Here is a 24,313-nt window from a genome sequence, read left to right on the forward strand (position 1 = left end):
TTATAATTTCGAATTTTACATTTAGGTCTATGATTCATTTCGAGTTAATTTTTACGAAGGGTATAAATATATTTCCTAATTTTTTTAATTGACAGATTATTGTTATACCATTGCTTTATACAAATATCATTTTTTTTGTGTGTAGTTTGAGGTTAAAATATATTTTCTTTGGGATATATAAGCAATTATATCAAGAACACTATTAAACAGCCATTTCTCCATATTTTTTCATGTTATATAATTATTATGTTTAATTAAATCCATTTCTGGAACCTATTTTGTGCCACTGAGTTTTCTATTTCTATTTTAAAGTATACTCAAATTTACTCCTCTAGTAAGTTTTTTTATGTAGGAAGTTTGACCTTGCTCAAGGAAAAAGAATGAAATAAAAGCCTTCCCATTTCCAAAATGTGAAAATGAAAGAGAAAGGAAGAAAGGAATAGAGATATAGAGAAGAGGAATACTTCAGCTTATTTTTCCTATCTTATCCCATAGTTTTTCAGATATACCTCTCATACAGCTCAATGAACATGAAGCTCGAGTTTTGGGGGAAAGAAAAAAATTTATGACTGTCTTGAAACCCTGTTTCTTTTTTCTGATTTGTCTTTTGCTTATCTACATATATGTTAATTTTGTTCTTTTGTCCCGCATGTGTAGTAGTAATGCCTGTTACAAAGCAAAAATATCAGGTCTTGATAACCAATTTATTTGCTGCATCAGAACTTTATTGTAGTACCTGTAACTAAGACTCCTATAAAGAGATTTATTAATATTTTAATAACATGAGATTTATTATCACACTTTAATAACATGGTAGCTGCTCTATATTTTATATAGAGGGTAGAAGATTGTTGTGGTATTCTAGTTTCGATATTCAAGTTACTCAAATGTCCTTAGGTTAGAACTCTTACTTGTTCAGTCTTTGATAGTCAAGAAGCATCCCTTCTTTTCAGGTGTTTAAAATTAAAGCAAACTACATAGCTGGTTTTGTATTTCTCCAGGTCATAGAAAAACTTAGATCCTGCTTTAGTTAATGTAACTTAGTAAATCTCCTAAAGATTTAATGGGCATGATTATTTTATTATCTACAAACTTAAGTTTTTCACTCAAAATTTATTACCTGTGCTACAATTGACATTGTCTTTATTTTCATATTTTCTTTGATCATAATAGTTTTAATAGATTTGTTATTTTTTCTAGTTTCTTTTTCTTTGACTCTATAGATCAACTTTAAATCCAAATTTGCCAAAAAATTATTTTCTATTATTTATTCTGTTTTCATTCCTGTGGTCAGATAATTTATGGAATTTCAGATTCACTGCAAAGATATTTAAAGTTTTGTTAAGCATTCCAGGAAGCCAATTTCTTCTAGGTAACATATGTAATAGAAGAAATACTTTCCATTTCATGAGCAAGAGTTGACTTATTTTGAATATACAGTCATTTTGATAGGTTATGGATATCCCAGTGTAAAATCATGATTTCATTCTATCAGATGATATCAGTCATTAGTAATGGTTGATTGGAGTCCCTATTGAGATGAGTCAGTATTCTTATTTAACAGTTTTAAAAATGGATTTCGTTGGCTAGCTTTTCAGACATTTCCTAACAAAGTGTCTTCCCAAGACACAAATCTATAAAATAGTGATTTTACACATTCACACACATATATATATATCAAATTATGTTGCTTTACATAAACATTTAAAATGCATTTGTTACTCTATCCTGAAATAGTAAATAGTTTGTTACTACTTAATAAGATTTATATCATCTTAGTTTATTTTATAATTAGAAGTAATAGTCATTTCACATGGACATTTTCAATAGGACAATAATATATGAAAAAAGAGCAAATCCTCTATTATCTCATCACTCAGAGGCATGGAGTGCTGTTTTTTATTGTATATTCTTTTTTTTCCCATACTTTTTTATGTAATAAAGATCATACTACTTATTGAAATTTCCAGCTGTTTTATAATTTAAAATTATAGTATACATGTGCTCCGGATAGATACACAAAAAAAAAATCTTCCTATGTGTGCTTAATAATTTCATGATGCGAGGAAAAATATTTATTCTTTCTGTTGAATACGCCCAAATATTATTGAACAAGACACACTGTTCAATTTTTTTTTTGTATTTTTTGATTCATTGCCTACATTTTACTTTCTATTAATGTTAAGCATTTAATTTGTTGTCAGTATTTGGTATTAGTAATAACATTATTTTGAACATGTTTATACATAAAGTCATTTTTTATCATTAAGATTTATTCCTTTGCTCAATTTTTGCAGTTACAATAACTGGCCCAAATAAATTTTGCCAAATTGATTTTCAAAAAGATTATGTCAGTTTACTCCCATGCATAGTATATGAGGCATTACATTATCAATATATTCTGTAGTGTTTAAAAAAGAATATTTTCTAATTTGATACATAAAAAATTCTAGCAATCATTTTAATAGTATTAATTTTTTAATTTATAATTAAAAATTTTTTCTCTATACTGTTTTATAAATTTTTGTGTCTTTTTTTATTAAATGTATTGGGGCGACATTGGTTAATAAAATTATATAGGATTCGAGTGTACAATTCTATAATACATCATCTAGATATTGCATTGTATATTCACCACCCCGAGTTAAATTTCCATTGCCATATATTTGACCCCCTTTATCCTTAACTACCTCCCCAATAATAATAGTTATGAAGTTACACTTTTCCCCAAATGTTTGTTAATCTCTTATAAACTATCTGTACCTGTCAAGTAAACATTGGATTATTAAGGTCTTTTTCTTTTCTTGTTGCTTTATCTGAGTTCTTATTATTTTATAAATATTATCCCTATATTTCTGGAATGTGTACTTGTCCTCAGTCCAAATTCTACTAAACACTAAAGGAATGAAAGAATTTATCCAAATAAGGATTAAGGTAGTGGAGAATTAGAAAATACATTAATTCAATTAATATGTTAACATGTAAAAGGAGAAACCATAGGATAATTTCATTAGATAAAAAAAGAAATTAATGACAGAAAGCAGTCCCTAAACTCAACACCCATTATGAAATTGAGATTTATAATAAGAAATTTATATTTGGTTTCCACCCTATTTCTGGCCCAGAGTTTCTAAAATCCTTAGAATTTCCTAATTGCTGAGAGCTGTTATGTTAATGACATGACTTGGAAAATACCTACGGATAGGGGCTGGTTGCCTGAGAACCAACCAGTGATTAGAGAATTGGAACATTCAGTCCCCCACTAGACCTCCCAGGAGGGAAGAGGGGCTGAAGATTGAGTTTAATCACCAATGGTCAATGATTTAATCAATCATGCGTGTGTAATGAAGCCCCCATAAAAACTTAAAAGGGCAGGGTTCAGAAAGCTTCCAGGTTGGTGAACATTTAGAGATTGGGGAGAGTGGCATTCTAACAGAAGGCACGAAAGCGCTGTGCCCTTTTCCTATCTCTTTTATCTGACTGTTTCAGAGCTATATCCTTTTTTAATAGACTAGTAATCTAGTAAGTAAAATGTCTGAGTTCTGTGAGCTCCTCTAGCAAATTGATTGAGCCCAAAGAGGGGTTTACTGGAAGCTCCAATCTATAGTCAGTCAAAAGCGCAGGTGACAATCCAGACTCACAGTTGGCATATGAAGTGTGTGGAGGAGGCAGTCTTGTAGGATTGAGCCTTAACCTATGGGATCTGGTGCTATCTCCATGTAGATAGTGTCAGAATTGAGTTGAGTTGTAGGACATCTGGCTGGTGTCAAAGAATTGCTTGATGTTGGGAAAATAAAAACTCGACACTTTGGAATTGGGTACCAGATTCTTACCCATTCTCAATAAAAACTCCTAAGAAATGAATAATAGACAGAAATTTTATTAATCTAATTAAATGTATCTACCCCATACATAAAACATTGTATTCAGTCTTATAACTGAGAAGCTTTTTATTCAAATTCAGGAAAAACACAAGGGCGTCTCATATTTTCACTCCTATTTAAGAGACAAATATGCACTATCTTAAAAAATAAGAAAAGATAAAAAAGTGCGGATAAAGATTGGTATGAATGAATTCATAAAGATTGGAGCAGGATAGATAGAATTTTAAAAGAGCAAAAACTTTGACTGATATGGCTATCAGATGCATTTTAGAATTTGATAGAACATGGGAGAGACATTAGTGATAGATACATAGAAAATTAATAAAATAAAAATGTCAAAATTGGCATTGTTCAAAGATGATATTGTTAACATAGAGAAAAAGAATCTGCAGGCAAATAAAATTCGTGAGATTTTGACAACCTCCAGCAATAACATCATTATACAAAAAGTGATTGCATTTCTACATACCAGCAGTGATTAGAATATGTGAAATTATTTAAAAGTTACCATGTAAGTAGCAATAAAATATGAGGTACATAGAAATACATCTAACAACAGGATTGTAAGTACAAGTATATGGAAAAACATTACAATGACCCAAATGGATAAATCTACCATGTTCATGGATAGAAAGCTTCTTAAATTTGAATTCTTCCAATTTGATCTATAAATTTAGTAATTTTTAAAAAATATTTCTCAAGAAACTTGAGGTAATTAATATTTATTTGAATTGGTAAAGAAAACATGACACTTTTAAGGAAGAACATTGCAAGAGAATTCCTGTACCAGATAACAAGATTTTACAGTGCAATAATGATATCAAGTGATATTGCATACACACCAAGAGAACCAGAATAGAATACCTAGAAATAGACTTATGCATGTATGAAAATTTGATATATGAGAGAGGTGGCCTAGAAGATCATTGGAGGAAATAGAGACTTTTTGAGCCCTGTGGGAAAAAATTAACCATCCATATGAGAAAGAAATGAAAGTGGATATTCACAACATGCCATATGCAAATCTCAATTCTGAGTGGATTAAAGATGTATTTTTAAAAGTATAATTTAAATATTTTAAAAAACTCTATAGAATTTCTCACTATAAGGATTTTTACTTTTAAACAATTCACAAAAAGCTTATAAAGAAATCTGGAAGACCAAATATCTAACTAACAGGAGTTCCAGAAAGAGAACATAGCAAATTAAGGTAAGAAATTTATCAAAGAATTAATATGAAAATTTTTCCCACATTTAAAGACATGACCTCCAGATTGAAAAGGCCTACAAAGGTCCTGCTACAGTGAAATAAAAAGTAAACAAAAACAATTTCACAAAGAAACAAAGGCACATTATTTTGAAGTTCCCAGAACTAGAATAATAATAACAAAAAATCTTAAAGTGGATTTTGGCTTCATCTCATCCATTCCATACCCATCCCCAAATCAGCTGTTAAGTGGTCTAGATTCTTCTATTATTACCGTGTTTCTCACATCATTCTCTCCCTTTTATTCCTTTTATTGCCATGTGGTTTAGGTCATTATCCTCACTTTTTTAGGTTATCTTAGTAACCTCCAAATTAATCTTTGCCTAAAATCTCTCTGCATTCTAGATGTTCATGTTAATGGTACTCAACATTACTTCCTGATTTTTATTGCTCCTTAAACTAAGTATCAATTTCTAATCTTGGGTTTTAATGATGTATATAAAAATACTCAACCCTAATTTTTAAATATTCCCCCCTATGCATGTGCATACCTTGTGCTTTAGCTATCTGTTGAGGGATGTATATGTAAACATATCTTCTAGTCACTGCCTATTACTCTGCTCAAGCTATGCCATCAACATAGAGTGCCCTGACTATACACCACCTTCTGTAGATTTTCCATCCAGCCTTCAAAGTCCAATTCAAATGTTGCCTTCTTTATTATGAATCCTTTTTTAGTCCTCAACAAATGTGAAATAAGCTTTTACCTCATCAGAGATCCATATTTACTTGAATACTTTCAAATTATTTGCCCCCTTCCTGCTTTATAACTATTTGTATGATGGTTTTACAGCATTTGATTTTTCCAGTATTGGGTTTTAAGCTCTTTGAAGACACGACTTTATTTGACATGTGTTTAGATTCCCGTATCTAGCATGTGCCTTGCAAATAGGAAGCATTTGATAAACATTTGTTGTATTGAATTAAATTCTTAACTTTGTTCAGTTAGTGCATACTTTTAATATCAAAAAAAGAGATTTGATTAAAAATTCCAATTGTCCATAATAAAAGTAAATTATATGTGTGTGAATTAATTATAGAAACTTGATGGATTGAAACCTCATAAAAATATATTGACATGAACCTATGTAAAAAATGTGTGTAATCATTTCATTATCTTACTAAATTATTAGTTTTAGTAAGCAAACCCTCTAAATAAACATTCTAATATTTTATTTTTATTTGTTGATTTTAAATGTGGACAAATATGTTCTCTTAATAAATCAAAAGATCCTCAAGTCCCTATATAGTAATTTCAAATTTTTGTCCATTTCTTCATTATTACTTAAGGGTTAATCATACTTATTACAAAGATTATTTTTTTCTATTGACCTTTCTGTTTATGATTTCTTCTGAAGTTTCATTCATTGCAATTTACTTATTAGAAGAATATATTTTAATACATATTTTTAATATGATTCACATGTTTAAACATTTTATTTACTGACAAAAAAAGACTTAAAGACACAAGTATTTCTCTAAATTTCTTTATCAAAGGAATAGTATGCTTAGGGAATTATTTAAAAGCAAGGGTATATATATATATATAATCAACACTAAAAGTATATTTAAAGCAGTTTTTATTACTTGCAACAAAAAATACTCTGGAAATCTTAATGTACATCCTATGAGGAAGCAAAATGGATTAGCTACCAGCATCCTGACTGATGACATTCACAGGATTAATGAGAAGGTTAGTTTATGCCTTCTGAGAGAACCATGATTTGGATATTGATACAAGAAGAGAAAATCAATTTGGTTGCAGTGAACCATGGCAGACTAGGGTACAACATGTGCTTGAAAGAAAAAAAAGGTACATTGTTCAGAATTTGATCCCCTTATCTCTTATTTCACATCATTTTTCATCTTCAAGTGTGATGATCTGTGGAAGAATCGGGTTATCCAAAAAGTGCACGATTTATTTATAACTACAGAATTTTCTAAGCTGCTAAAACTTTATTTTGAAACTTTATTTCAAAATTGAACAAGTCAACTTATGGGCTCACAGATATGGCAGTAATGTTACATAACTTGGTCTTCTTTATTGTGTAAACTAATTAATGTTAAAGATAATGGAGCAGCAAATATTCATTCTTTTCTGCCAGTTTCACCCCTTTTATGTATTTAACTTTTTTCTGTTTTAATTCTAAATTCTAGGCTTTATTAGTAAAAATCAATTTGTAAAATATAAGTCTTACAATTTCATTTAAATTTGTTTTAAACATTCTGATAAATGAATCTGCATTTTCACTAGTTTTAAGTTTCTTTAATATCATACAGTTATTCCTTAGTTGCATATTTATAATTTCATCAACTAAAATCAGTTTCTTCTGCTTTTGAACTGTTTTTAATGCTGTTCTATGGACAGCTTGCAGGATTATTCTGTATGCTTTTGATACTGAGGTATGAAGCTAAAATAAGTATTCCAAATACAGACTCAATATAATTGTGTAGTGAAGAATTTTACCTCCTAGTTTTGCTATGTGATGTCTTTTACTTATCCAAAAATAGCAATGGCCTATTTTCTTTATGCATTTTAATGTAAATCCAGACAGCAATTAATTTGCTTTTCAGTTCATTCCATTTTCTTTATGCAAATTCTGAGAACAAAGCTACATCATGGTTTCTTCTGTAAATTCTTGTCTTTTAGTAACTTGTTTGGTATCAGCTAAGTATATAATCATTAATATTATTATTTTTTACATCATTTCATGATATTACACCTGAATTTCTGTTACTTGAATCAGGGATAACCTCTTTGTTCTTTACCGTTCGTATGCCTGTATGTATTTGTATACACGCAATAGGTATATATGAATTATACGGGTATATATTTATTATAAATATACATATTTATGGTATTTATAGACTAAGGACACCTATTGGCAAACTACAGTCCATGGGTCAAATCTAGTCTGTTGCCTATTTTTGTAAATAAAGTTTTCTTGAAACACAACCATAATAATTTTTTATAGACACTGTTGAATGTTTGCAGTACAAAGGCCAAGTTGAATAGTTGTGACCAAGACCTTCTGGTTCACGAAGCCTAACATATTTTCTAGCTGGCATTTTCAGAAAAAGTTTGCCAACTCTTGACTTAGAATAGTGTTTATATGGTTAAGTGCTAAACAAATATTTGTTTAATGAATGAATAATTAAATTACATATGAATGAATGAATTTAATGATTGTTGAGTTAGAAATTACTGATTCAGGGATTATTGTTAGCATTGCATTCATTACTTTAAAATATAACATTTTTGTGTTTTTAATACATAAGACTACAAAGATGTTAGTAAAATAGGTTATAATTCTCTTGACAATGTAATAGCTATTGATATTTCTAAAAGAAACAGTACACATACATAATCCAAAGTTAACTATTAAATATAAATAACTATAAATAACTATAATCCCACACTCTAAAGCTGGCTATACGAACCAGTGATTCTCCTAGAATCACTATCTCCTAGAATCACTCTCTATCAGTTCACATGTTAATAGCAGGAGCTCTTGGTTAAGCAAAAATATTTCTTTTTTTTTAAATTGGCGTTTTGTTTTACTCAAGGAAAAATTTCCCAAATTTGTAAAGTGAAGGCTCAATGTCATTATTTTTTAAAAGGTTCTTTCAACTTAGTCTCTGTGTCAATACCTGCATTACGACTAAATTCATTCCGCACTTTACATCAGCATTGTAAAGGGCTTGCCAACTGACCAATAATATACAGTTGCTATTCCTTCAACTTGTTCTGAATGATTCTTTGATAGATCTCTTTCTATTGCTACTCTAAAATTTTTTATAATTGATAATATGGTGAAGCTAATAGCTAGCTATTGCGAAACTGGTCTTCAGGACATTGAATCTCTTTTAGTGGGAGAAATTCCCTGTAAGTCTGTTTGCAGCCTTGGCAAGAAACCATGACAGCCTAGATCATCAAATCTACATTTGTTTATAACTTGACAAATGATAAGGGCTTAAAAAGTTGTATCAGAGTACTAATGTAAGGGAATTTTCATCAGTAATGTTAAGAATTTTATTTTTGTGCAAAAATTATATCCCCCGGGATGTTTCACTGTAAGCACAATATAGTGTCTCAAAAACATCAGGAAACTGTCATATTCTTGATAATATTTGTCAGTTTGTAGACCTTCTTTTCTGTTTGTTTATGACAATTCACATAGCACTAACTTAATTTACCTGCTGTAGTGTAAATGCTACATTACTTGCTAGTGATCCAGTTAACCTAAAATTTATATTTGGATAGTTTTAGGGTTTTTACTGGCATTTGAATACATTCAGTGAGTATAGTAGTTAAAGGTATCATTGTACCACCAATCAATTTATCATTCTAAACTTTATCTTTTACTCAGTTACAAATACTATTTTTGATTTGGGCTTTGTTTCTCCTATGATATACCAAAACATGCTTTTCTGAGAAATCATGAGATTTAATTTCTGTTAGAGAAATAGACCTATTGATGGTTGGTAAGAACATAAATTGATGCCAGAGAAAAAGACAAGGATATTAGCAGATGGAAAAGAAACATTAAATAGTATAAGCAAGTATAAGCAACTTTATTATAACAGTAAAACAATATCCTTTATTTATAACTAGATTGGCTCATTTTTGTTTTTGTTATCATTTTCCATAAAATTTGTAACTAAAAAAATTTTTTTTCATGCTGCATTCTGTCTGATTATCTATTTACTAAAGATTTTTTTCAAGGTTGTCTATTTACTAAATTGATATTCTAATCCACTGAACTGATTCAACTCACAATTTGACAAATGCACTAAGTAGATGCAAGCACGTTCTATAGGTCTTAATAATTTGTGGTTTAAAAGATTTCTAGAGAAACTGTTGGTTCTGTAGTCAATATCTACATTCTTACACAACGAGGTACAACTTTGGGGCAGAGATAAGAGGTGAGGTTGGGGCAGAGGCTATGGTTCCAGGAGCCAGTATTGATTATAGTTACACATTTTAGGCAAAAAGAAAATTACTTTATGGTCTGAAGTTATAGTTAAAACAGTTAGTTATAGAATAATAATGCCAAAAAAGAAATAACCATAATTGGGAACAGAATAAGTGAATATAATTATCTTCCCATTATAGTATCTGGAAAGATTTCTAGAGCTACTAGTTTTAGGGAATGGGGACTCAAAGCCGGGTTGGAGAGAGAATATGAAGAATTTCAGATTATATGACACAAAACAATTACAATTCTTTGTAACTTGGGCTACTTCAAAATATGCCCTTTTTAGAAAGTATCCCATTTTCTGGATATTTTTCAAAGCACATTACAGTTATTTTTAAAAGAATTTCAAGAATCTGGTTTTGGGGCATACTGTTGTCCTTTCTTGCTATAGACAATGTCTGTATCCTCACAAAATTCATATGTTGAAACCCTAATCCCCAATTTGATGGTATTTGGAGATGGAAACCTTGAGAGGTAATTAGATCATGAAAGTAGAGCCCTCATGAATGGGAATAATGCCATTTTAAGAAGAAAATGTGAGGATACAGCAGGAAGATGTCCCTCTGCAAACCAGAAAAGTATTCTTACCAAGAACCGAAAGGCTTTGATCTCCTACTCCTAGCCTCCAGAACTATGAGAAATAAATGACTGCTGTTTAAGATACTCAGTCTATGGTATTTTTGTTATAGCAGCGTGGATTAAGATATATCTCTTTGACCATAATATTACAATAATCATTTCTACTTGGTGAACTACGAAATTAAATTTAAAAACTAATTTGTGAGTTAAATTGCAATGTTCTGATAAGGTGCTCAGTATTTAGACTTTAGAGTATAATTAATTCCAAATTAATTTTCGAAAGTAGCCTGACTTACGTAAACCTAGCATTTTATTAACAAAATATAAATTAATCTATGTTTATATTGCCATATTTGCTTTTAAAGTATTTTTGCAGAGTTCTCTCTAGCTAGTGAGTTGGGCCAAATATAATTTTTGTATAACTGTTTATCACTACTCTACATTTATAAATTGTCCTGAAACTGTATTATTGACCAGAGTATCTTTGGCTAATGGGTGATATTGGTTGCCAAATGCCTGGTGCAGTGAGAAAAGCAGAGACTCTGAAAATAGGTCTGGGTCCGAATATGCATCAAGTCTGGCTGTATCACTTATGAGCATGGATTACTCAACATTATGATCTTTATATTCTTTGTGGTACTTCTAGAGTAGCACTGCTCAAAAGAACTTTCTAAAATAATGGCAGTGTTCCATATTATCTGTCAATTTGAACAACTAAAGTATGGTTTATATGACTAAGGAGATAAGTTTATAATTTTATTCAATTCTAATTAGTTTAAATTTAAATAGCTACATGTGGCTGATATCTACTCTGTTGGATAGTACAGCTCTAGAGTGTATAAGTCAAGGATTAACCACCATTATGATCACACTCAAAGTAAACAAATATAGTGAAGAATAAGAAAAGCTTAGCTTTTAATCATTAATAGTTTTTAATAAAAACTTTATGATTTTAATTTTTCTGATTTGAAAAGTAAAAATGATATTTACTCTGAAAAATACTAAGGAAAGTACATCTTTACAATGTAGGAAGGAAAATGATCTTTGATGCTTATTTGAAATAACCGTATCTCCATGAAAATTCAATTATATTTTAAATAATGAATTAGACTCTCCATCAGCATACCGGAAGAAGTAGTGAGAATAAAGTATTTATTAACTGACCCATTCTACTTCAAATTATGATTTTCTTACACTTAAATATTTACCTAATATAGAGTAGAATTTCATTCATAGACTTCCCTTTTTCTCTAAGATAGTTCATAGTTATCTGAAGCTGGAAGTACTTATTCTTGATTAGTGATTAAAATAGAATTTCTTAAGGAATTTAAATGACCATATGTTTGTGTATGTATTCGTGTGTGTGTGTGTATGTGTGTGTGTGTGCGTGTGTGTGTGTGTGTGTGTGAGAGAGGGAGAGAGAGGGAGGGAGGGAGGGAGGGAGGGAGGGAGGGAGAGGGCGAGGGTGAGGGCATGAGAGAGAGAAACAGAGAGAGAAACAGATAGACACAGAAGGACACAGAGAGAGGAATTCTTATCATGGCTTCTAATTATCTATGTAGGGAACTATCAGTGATTGGTCCTTCTTAAACTATCAAGTTCATAGGTAGAAGAATTGTAAATTTCATTTAGAGACAGGTACACAATATCTGTTCTAAGTAATACTGTATCAGATAATATTTATACCTTGTTCTGTATCAGTGATTACATAAATAACATATTAAAGATTATATTAGATAATCATTATAGCCTGGGCTATATAAATTATATGTGTGTGTCATCTGGGGATTCTGATAGTGTATCCTCTGTTAATATACTGATTGAAGTGATATAGATCATAAATACTCAGTCAATCTAAACTTTCTTTGATTATATCTATGTGCCCAGTCTAACTGACTAGACATTTATAATTGATGATGGAGAAAATATTCATATATAATACTCAATTTTGACAGCTTCATATGTGTAGATTTATAATGACTTACAGGGAACAGTGGATTCAATACAAGATTTGGTCATTATATAATATAATTGGTTTTTTAATTAGACTCTTTACCCCAATTAGTCTGCAAAATTGTGTAAATGAGAGAAGATCAAGCTCCATTATTGAAGACCAAAGTACAAGCTTAATGACTATGGGTCTCCTTAATGTGGTGCTCTTGAAAGTACAGCCAAAGAATGATCTATATGAGTAAAAAGATAAATTAAAATAAATTAAAAGTTTGTTTCTTTTATAAAGATGGCTGCAGTTAAGTTCCAACTTCCCAGTTAGGACAGGCCGTAATTTTTAAGTTTTCCTGGAAATTTTCAATTTTATTTTCTTTCTAAACTTGTGATCACTTTCAAATAAAGTTTAAATAAAAGTGGCACTTATAAAATGAGGTAATAAATTTAGCAGTACGAAAATCTTTTAAAGAAAAGGAAAAGATATATATTTTATTTACTCTTAAACCCTTATTTAGACATATTTCAAATTTTAGGATTAAATTTTTTTCTAAATTGTTAGGATTAAACCTAAATGATAGCATTTACTTTGAATTTGCCAGAGCCATATATTGGTACCCATAAAAAAATGTCTGAATTGGTATTTTTCCTTCTGTTTTCCTGAGTAAAATAGTAAAAAATGTTTTAACTTACACAGGCAATAGTTTATTTTTTCCAAGTGTGTATGTGTGTGTGCATTTATATATGTAATATAAAACTCTTTAATACTTTAATATGTACTTTTCTATTAATAGGAAATCAGTGTTGGACACATTTAAATATTATTTAATAGACATAACTAATGGTTATTGCTATCAACTTATTAAAAATTCATGAAAGTTTTCTGCAGAAGTAAGTAGATAACTTTTTTGTCTAAAAGACAGAAGCCATTTAAAAATTACATAATGATTGTTTATTGCAGAAATTCTCTCCTTTTCTCACTTAATCCTGAGTTCTTGGCTGAAACAGATGGGTATTTTATTGCTTTGATAACACAGATACTGTCCATTTGATGTTTAATGAATAGGAAACTACTAAATTTTTAAATCTTAACAACTTGTCTCTTCTCTGGATTTAATTTCAGTCACTAGCCAATAGAGTCCATGGTTATGCCATAGTTAATGAACCTAGTACCTAAAAAGTTAGGTGCTTAGTGTAGGTAAGTTTAATTTTGTATTGCTATAGGAAGGACTGTTCTCATTATTAGAATTTCTGTTTAAGTAAATATTTATTAGAAACTTTTTAAACCTTTGTTGAAAATTGCAAGGAAACTGAATTTCTATTATGTGGGAAAACTATAGGCTGAGATATGAGTATACCAATTTGAATGTGATTCTTCCCAGAAGAGTCTGAGCTTTTGGTTGTAGAAAAGATTTTTGGGAGTAGGATTTAGACTAGTCTCTTGTCTTTCAGATTCCTATTTTGGCAGACAGGGTCACTAAGAAATTTGAGCTTATTAAGAATAGAGACCAAGGAAATGCCTTGCTAAGGTACACTGGATTTATTCTTCCCATATAATCACCTTGCTTGTTTTAAACTTCCGTTCTTTGACAAGATAATTTGAGGGGTTAATCTAACCTAATAGGAGGTGAGAGGTATCCCTGGCCTTTCTTGCCAATCTGTAATTCTGATGAATTTCTGTGAAGTGGACACAAGTCTGTCATCCACGTTATGCCTTTTTGGAAGACTTTTAACATCTTTTGGATCATGATTTTGAATATCTATGATTATTGTTGAATTCATATAGACTATTTTTGCTGAAACAAACAGATATTATAATTAAGCACTTTATAACTAGTGTTAAGAGAATATCTCCCAAAGTTAATAGATGTGAAAATATATAAAAAGATTATTAAATGAAAATTTAAAGGACTTTAGAGACATTTTAGAGTTCTTAAAATATGTATACTTTGACTATCCAAAAGTGACATTTTTAATAGGGGTTTTCACAAACTTATTTGACCACATAATTTGTTGTTCTCAGCAAATAATAATAATGTTTCTAAACTGCTGTTCCATAAAATACCATGTATTGGCAGAATAATAGCCCTTCATAAATGTTTATGTCCTAATCCTAGTAATTATAAATATGTTACCTTACATTGCAAAATAACTAAAGTTAAAAGCCTTGAGGTGGAGAAATTATTCTGTATTATCTGGGTGGGCCCAAATAATCACATGACTTTTTAAAAGTAGAAAAATGTTCTGGTCTTAGGTCATATGTAGCTATATGAGGATGAAAGAAATTTAACATTGATAGCTTTGAAGGTGGAGGAAATGGGCCATGAGCCAAGGGACACAGGCAGTCTCTAGAAGTTGAAAAATGTAAGGAAACAGATTTTCCCCTAGAGCCTCCAGAAATGAACATGTCCATGCCAAGTGAGACCTATGCTGGACTTTGGACCTACAGAACAGTAAGATAAACTGTGTTGTTTTCAATCACTAAATTTGTAGTAATTTGGGAAATGCTGATTTCACTCTAACTTCTTTATTGATGAGAAAAATGAAGCCTAGTAAAGTTGTTTGGCAAACTCAAAAAAGTATTTACTTTTGTAAGAGAAGCAAAACTTTTTCTTTATCTTCTTTAGATCTCCCACTAGGCCTGAGAATTAAGTTGATGTAAGACAGATTAACTGGAGAAAAGCATCCAAATTTTATTTAATGTTTTCACATGTACATGGGAGCCTTCACAAGAAAATAAAGATTTAGAAAATAGTTAGACCTAAGTGCTTATATACTATGTTGAACAAAGAGTAATAATTGTGGACGAGTAACTACAACTATGAAGAACACTGAATGAATATAAGAGTTATTTTAACAAAGTACAGCTTTCTTTCAGCCTTACCTTCTCATATCTGGTAGTAAGAATGTTCTTTTCCTTCTGGTATAGTTAGAAAGCATCTTTCACATGGGAGTTTTATTTCCTGCTTTCAGGAAAAATAGAAGAGGTCAGGATACCTTCTTGCATCTTTTGTTTTCCAAGTAACTAGCTCAAAATAGTAGTTATGCCAAAATAACATATTTTGGGGTAGCATATTCTGATACCTTTTATTCATTAGGGTTAAAACTAAAACAGTTGACTTAGCTGACAGTGTCATACAATTTCTGCTTAAGCCTTGTTTCTGGCAGATGAAGAAAACAATAACAAATATATGTTCACATAGGGGATATTGAAGACATTTAAAAAATTATTTATATATTATGTATGTATTTATATAAGTTTTGAATACCAGTAACTTAAATTGTCATTTTCTCATAATAGTAAAGTGCAGAAATTTTTCAATTAGTTGAAAGTACAGAACTTTTAGTTTTGTTTACATTTAAATATTTTTATTTAAATTGTAAATATGAAATAATTATGATGATATTAACAAACATATAATAAAGTCTTGTTTCTGCCAGGTAGGCTTCACAACTAGCACTGTGACATTTTCCTTCTTTCCTCTTCTAATTCCCCACATTTTTATTTAAAACTATTATTTTTTACTTCACTTCAGGCATCTGATGAAATTACCAGTATTGGTCTAATGGTTATTGTGCAATTTGGATTAGTGAATATTCTATTGAGTTGTAGAGTATATTTAAAATGTTATTGAATACTGTTTTTATTTTAAAATATGAAAAACAATTTTATTTCATCAAAGTAATTTTTATATAATGTGTGTGGGTTTGTTTCCATTATAAAAGCAATTTGCTATAAAAATTAGGAAGAATTATAGAAATGTAAGGAATTTAGAAACTCAAACCAAAGAAGGAAATTAAAAATTAACCAGATAGAAGTCTGAAATTTCATATTGTATTTAGATCTAGCAAATATCTGAGGCATTTTTACTGAACCACTGCAGAGGGGAGAAAATGAATTAGACTTCTCTCTTAACAACTACAAGTTACTCTGAGGATTTCTATAGTATTAAAGATCAAATACTTAACTCTAAGTGGGATAAAACTTGTTAAAAGCCCATTGAATTTATTTAAAATTAATTTATATATGAATTTGATTAATAATTTGTGAATAATTACCATGTTCTAACACTAACCATGTTTTCTCATTTCCCACATTTATATAATCATGTTTCCCAAAACTTTGACATTCATATAAACTAGAAACGAATGAAAGTTTGGTTTGGTTTGAGATTCAGCCATAATATGCTTTTCAGCTTCAACTTCAGGTCTCAAACTTTGGAAGACAGAATGGGCAAATGTTTATTTCAAAATCACATCTGACATCTTTGAACTTGCCTGTGACAAGTTGTCATAGGATCATACAGGTTTCCAAAGCACACTATCATTAGCACCAACAAGGCATGATGAATGCCTTCATGTTATTATCCAAAGGTTCATTTTCAAATAGAGATGAACATATGAGATGTAACTTAGAATATACTTCATTTTTTGAAATTCTGTCATGACTTAAAAGATTTTGGAAATTGTTCTTATATGAGATGTTCAACCAAAATATAATAACAGATATTACATGTTTAAAAATAAAAAGGAATCCAAGATATTACTTGAAAAAAATCTTACCAAATTCAGGATAACAGGAATGACTAACAAGCAGTGGTTACTGTTACTAATGGTTACTACTACTACTAAGTGATATGTAATTGAGGACAGTAGTCTGATGATATCCTTGAAAATGTTCAGAAAGCTTTTTATTCAAGCAGTGCACAAGACTTCAGTTTGAGGGATTACTTAATTTAATTTGTCTCACCATTGTAAAGCAATGGTCAGTTCTAGAAGTCAAAAAGAACATTAAGGAACACCTTGATAGTTACTAATCGAATAATAACTTGGTGACATATTATATACTTGCAGAACAAGCCAAAAGATACTTGCTCTTCCACCAGCTTCAGTTGAAAGTTATCATTTATTTTCATATAAATAGAGTAAGAAAACTAAATCACAACTGATATTAGTAAGAGATTATTGTCTCTCTACTATTATGTCAAACTTTTAATAAATACTAATATTTTGAGTAATAATTATTTTAAAGTAATTAAAATTGTTTTAATTACATTTCCAATGTATTCTACAATCCAAGAAGTTAATTTTATTTTGTTGATATGTGATTTATTTGGGCCTTAGCTTTAACTTCAACTTTAGTGTTATATTGAATTCTTTAACCTTTTATTTTGAAATATTTTTACATTATGGTAAAATTGCAACAATAGTACAAAGCTTTCTGAACCACTGGAGAATAGGTAGGTGCATACATCATGCTGCCCCTTAGCACCTAAAATGTTAGTGTGCATTTCCAAAAAAATAAGGATATTATTTATAGAGCCCAGTACAGCTATCAAATTTATGAATTTAACACTCATAAAATAACTTTAATTAAGAATTCACATCTTATTTTGGTCAGCTATCCCAATAATGTCCTTTGTAGCATTTTGGAGAGATACAGAATCCAATCCAGGAGAGATTATGATTGGCATTTAGTTGTCATGTGTCTTTAGTCTTCTTTAACCTGGAATAGGCTTTGTCTTTCACGATGGTGATATTTTTGAAGAAATTGAAAAATTTCTCTCACTTGAGACTTTTCCTCTGTTTCCTCATGATTAGGATCAGATTATTCATTTGTGTTTGCAATGCTATATATATCATATTTAGAGCCACAGAATGACTATTTGTCCTTTAGTAGTAAGATAATTTGATTAAGGTTTTGTCCATTTTCTCCACTGTGTAGATACTGGTTGTTTTTGGTTTGTTTTTTTTTGTAATTGATAATTAATTTATAGGGAGATACTTTGAGACTATGTAAATATTATGTTTCTTATCGTCCTTTCTTTACCTGTATTTAGCCTCCGATGATGATTTTTGCCTAGACCAATCTTTACTATAATGGCTACCAAACATTTTTTTCCAGCTCTGTCACTTATTTCAAATTCATCAGCTAGCTGTTTATTGTAAAGAAAAGGCATCCATTTCCCTTTATTTCTTAGTCCATCTACCTATATATTTATTACCTCTAAGTACTAATAGATTTTTGTTATAGTCAATTGATTCCAATTCTTTATTGAAAAAAATATATATTTTTGATGCTCATTCAGATTTGGCCAGTGTTAGCTCCTTCAAGCAGCTACTAGAATATTTTGACATGCCTCCCCACTAATTTTTTTTTAGCTTTTTTTGTGATACTTTATATCTGGTATAAGAAAATATTTCAGAATCATTTTGTACCTTCCTGCTCAAGTCCCAGACTTAACCATTTTTTCCCATGAAGCCTTAGTTTCTTTCAATTGGTAATGATATTTAGAAACCAAGATCTGGGTGCTAGATGTGCTCATTGCGATGGGCATGTAGTTGTTTCTAGCCTATACAAGTAAAAAATGTATAATAATTATTGCTTAATTTGGAAAAAATATATATACTAAAGTTCCTGAGCAATAAATACTGACCTCCATAAAGGGTGTCTTTTTTGTTTTGGGGAGTTTTTCTTGGCTATAAATTTACATCATATTATCAGTGCTCATTTTACCTATAAGATTTTCTTTAAATTTTTCTCTTGGGATAACTACTTAATAAGAATGAGAAAAGAAGGGAAATCATAATTTTTAAAGATAAAGAAAAATCTAGAAGTTGAAGCTAACATCTTACTATTATTTAATCAATGCTAAAGATGAATAGTTCTTATAAAATTAGAAATTAAATATATAAAATAAAACACTATGCATAAAACAATAAAGCCTGGTTTTATATTACTTCATTAAAAATTTAATTAAATGTTTTAAGAATGTAACAATAAAAAATATACTGTATTTTTATTCTAAATCCAGTACTTTTATTTTGACTTCCAGCAGGAGTGTCGTGCTCATATTTACTTGTAGTAGCTTATTGCCTAGGCTCACACATGCAAGCAGAAAGCATAAAATGAGTGGTCAGGAATTTCTATCCTAGTAGAATAAGGTTTATGTGGTATTTCTATTTAATAATGAAACTGTTTTAAGTCCCCTGCCCTTCCACACTTGTTTGTTTTTTATTTGTCCTCTGAAACCAGCAAGAGCTGTTCAGCTTCAACTGACTTCCTGGACTCTTTGACTACTCTAAAGTATGACCTTGCTGACCTCTGTTCTAACTTTCTGATTTCCAGAACTTTAGTTATTGTCTATTGATTTCTGCAGTGTACTTGGCCTTCAGTCCTCTGTCTCTAGTTTGGAGTTTTGACTGATTCAATTTCAGCTCCTGTATAAGTTACGTTACCTGTATACACCAAAAGAGCAAAATATTTTAATCAGCACTTCATTGTTCAGGAACAAATATTTAATAAATATATACTAAGGGCCTACCTTATGCAATGCATTTTTAATTCCTATTCTAATTTCCTTGCCTCTTCCTTCTGCAATATCCCTCAGTTGATCGAAGTAATTTGTTCTCCACAATTCTCAGTCCTTCCTACTTACCAGATAAATTTGAATGGTAGAGAAATAATATTTAAACAGCATCATCTCCCATTGACTAGGCCTTTAACATCTGACATCCTCCCAGACTGCATTTTTCAACACTGATCCCTAGGTAACTTATTCTGTGAAGCAGTATGGTGCAGTGGAAATTGTTTGGTCTTGGAAGAAGATGAATCTGAGTTAAAACTCTAAATCTAAGATTGTGGGAAAGTTACTCAGCTTCCCAATTATGAAAGAAAACCTTTCTCTGCTGAGATATTCCTAAGAAAATGAGACTTTCGGAATCTAATGAGTTCTCACCAACCACATTGTAAAGATTTGTGTACAGTCTCCTTTCCTCTTTGGACTACTAAAAGTGTTTAGGTAAGGAGAAATAAACCTCATGTGACGAAGGACATGATTTTTTTTTTTGCAGAGTGAGACTCCGTTCTTTGACCAAGGGAAAGAATTAGGAACACTCTAGAGTTTAAGGGAATGTTTAAGAGAATACCCCAAAGACACTAGAACTGTGGAAAGTCTGTCCTCCTTTAATCTAACACTGGACCAAGGGACGAATGTGTATTGTTAGAGCCATAGGTCTAAATTCCCCTTTTGTCCATCTACAACAGAAGATGCAAATTGACATAGGCCAAAAACAAAGCAAAAGAAAATAAGAAATTTGAATTGAATCCATAGAGTAACATCGGGTAGCCTGGAATATTGGTTTTAAAAGAGCCCCTAGTAGATAGGGAAGAAGATCAGAGATGATTGTTGAAGACTGGGACTTCCAGAAGAGGATAACCTGAGTGAGAAAAATTGTGGGGATGGGGAAATTAAGTAAGAGAATATTGATATTTTAAAACATTAGTTTTACAATTTTCTTTCAAAATTTCATAAGCTTATCAGACTGGAATTCACTTTTTATAGCCCCAGATCTCAGGTTCTCCCTGGCTATTGGCTGAAGGCTGACTTCAGTTCCTTGGCACATGGGGCTTTAGAACAGCACGGGCAAAGGCAGCTGGCTTTCCTCAGAGGAAATAAGAGAGAAGAGCCAGTGATAGAGTGTGAATAAGATGGAAGTCATAGGTTTTTGTAACATATTTTCAGAAGTGATATCCCATCACCTTTTCATTGGAAGCAAGTCACTACGTCTCACCCACATTCAACTGAAGGGGTCTACACAAGGCTGAGAATATAGGAAGGTTTCTTAGGAGACTATTTACTGTTTTTCCCCTCACATTCTGGGATTTTGATTAATTATCAGGTAGGGTTCACATGATCCATAAATATGTAAGTAACATTTCTCTGACTGGGATGTTAATTCTCAATTTTATTAGTTAATAGACTATAAATGTTGAGATCACCTGAACCCATACCAGGGAATGACAGTACACATGATCCTGCATGGATTTATCATATGGCTAACTCAGGCTTCCCCACTATTTGAGCATTCCTGTGAAAACTTTTGTAAGCAAAATGGTGTAGAGTGAAGAAGCAATTACCATTAATTTGTATGGGAAAATTTTTAAGCATTCCTAGATTGAAAATTCAGTGCATGTACAGTGTCTTTATTTCATTCACCACCATTGAAACATTTCATTATGTATGTCCAGTTATATGCTAAGTGTAACAACCTAACAAGCCATTAGGCTTTTCTGATACCTTAGGACAGGAGTCCCCAACCTCCTGTACCAGTCCCTGGCCTGGTAGAAACCGGGCTGCAGAGCAGGAGATGAGCAGCGAGCAAATGACTGAAGCATCATCTGTATTTGCAGCCACTCCTTGGCGTTATTATCACCACCTCGGCTCTACCTAAGATCATTAGGCATTAGATTCTCATAGGACTGCTGGTCCATGGTGCCAAAAATATTGGGGACTGCTGTCCTAGGGCACATCTTGTTAAAGGATACACAAAACAAATCAAGATGAAGCACAGATGCTCATAGACACAGTTCAAAGATATGGGACTTGATCCTGAGATTCTGAGTGTGGTCCCAGGAAAGGACCTTGGTGGGGGCTCTCACTACTCAGGTATGTGCTGCCTCTATACTGGCTGCTGCAAAACAAATACTGAACACTATTTTTGCTTTTTATCTTTTTCATAAAAGCAAAAATCCTCTTTTGATTTCTTTTGGTTACCAAAAACAGCTACTAATGTAGGTCTTTTGTGAAGGAAAATGGAAGTAATGTGAACTTTTGAAAAATGAGTATACTTGTACATGCAGCCACTCTAAAATATATACTATATGGTCATGATGTAAAATGACAATTACTGATTGCTCAGACTATGTAAAGGCTAGTTTGGCTTAGTAAGTCATCTGTATTCTGCTTTCATCTAGATTCCTCTCTTGTTTATGTCACTTTGCTCTTGTTTCTGTGCCTTTCTTTCTTGGTGTTGATATCTGTTAATTCGGGATATGTTTTCTATTTACAAGAAATTCTCAGTTCTTGCTAATGCAATTGTTCAAAGGTCACTTTAAGTACGGTCTTTATAAATTGATTTCTATAGTCTTTGCTTCCTTTGCTTCAGGATGACCCACAAAATGCTTGTTGCCTGTATTAGTTTTTAACCTCAGAAATGACTTTTATCTATTTGGTTGGCCCTGCAACCCCTTCTCTTGCCTGAGAAATCTGTGTCTGCCCTTGTGTCTTTTCTGTCATCTTATTTCTCTTTCCGATGCTGAGATAAGGTGGTGTTTTATATTCTATTTTCTTTGGCAAGATGAGTCAGTTTTGGGTATCTGGGTTGAAATGTGACCCTGCCACATTTGTAGTACCATGATACCAGAAAAAAATCTCAGGAGTAATTCTCTTTACATCATTTTATTTGTCATGTTTTATGTGCCACATCATGATAAGATAGAAATGATAGCCACTGTGTTCATCTCCTTTGATAAATTCTGAAAAACTTTTATTGTTTATCATAATAGCAAATATCAACTGCTTCATTTATTTTGACTCCCTCTGTCTTTCTGATAGCTGGCTGGGGAATTACAAATCAGAAGACCTTCCTTACAAGATTAATTTTCTAAATGAATAACTTTTTCTAGTTTATATAATTTAGTTTTATACTTGCAAAGACCTACTAAAGTATGAGTATTTTTTAAAAAGGGAAATTAATGTCCTCTGTTGATATATAGGTCTTTTCTCTTAGGTCCTTTTATTCAGTAACTTTTAATTCAATAGATTATGACCATTACTAAAATATACACATATATTTTTTAGTTCCTGTTTTAATCTTTTTATTCCTTTAGTCTTACAAAAAAAATAACTATAGAGACAAGGAGAGACTTGTAATTTTATTCCAAAAGTGGGAGAGCAATAATTATGTTTTTATAGTTTATATAGTTTGTTTCTCAAATAGAGCTAGATATTTTATCTTTCTCTTTTAGTTTAATGTAGTAAAATCTTTAAGTTAGTGTTCTGGCTTATTAAAAACTTGGGTTTGTTGAGGGAGCTGCATAAAAAAATATGTAGATTGTGTGAATTCAGGTGTGTGATGTTTTCAACAGCCTACAAATCACAAAATGCAATTTTCTCCTTTTAGTGCCAAGTTCATGATTCTAAATGGCTTAGAAAATTGTATTAGGTAATTTTCTCTAGTGCATTTGATGCAAATTGCACTAATATTGTGAAGTGCCTTTGTTTAACACATTTTCTTATAAGTTAGATAAATTAAAATTTCTGAAGGATGGAATTGAATCAAGATGATTATGATTAGGGAGATGGCTTATACCTCTCCAACAACATTAAATACGGTTAATTCCATGCATTACTGATGTAAACCTAAGTAACTTCACCATTTACTCTAATGACCACTTTCTTGCTTATCTTTTCATAGAAGAAGAGTGCTTTGTCTAATAGTTGTGCAATAAAATCTCTTTATTTCTGTGTGTGTGTATATATATATATATATATATATATATATATAGAGAGAGAGAGAGAGAGAGAGAGAGAGAGAGAGAGAGAGAGAGACGACAATACCAGTTTTCATTAAAATATTTTTTATCACTAAAAGTAACTATTTTCAGAGATACCTAATAATGACTTCATTTTTTTTTCGGGGTTTTAAAAATCATACTGGAGTCTGAAGCAAGATAAGACTCTTATCATGGCTTATAATGCTCAGAAAAAGGACATGTGTTATGTTTTAAAAATAAAGTCTTATGTGGAATGATTAATACATGTAGCTGATGGAGTAACATAGGCAGGCAAGAAAGACTTACTCAGAGCAAGAGTTTG

The sequence above is a fragment of the Rousettus aegyptiacus genome, unplaced genomic scaffold, assembly GCF_014176215.1.
Source record: "Rousettus aegyptiacus isolate mRouAeg1 unplaced genomic scaffold, mRouAeg1.p scaffold_m13_p_10, whole genome shotgun sequence".
Taxonomy (NCBI): Eukaryota; Metazoa; Chordata; class Mammalia; order Chiroptera; family Pteropodidae; genus Rousettus; species Rousettus aegyptiacus.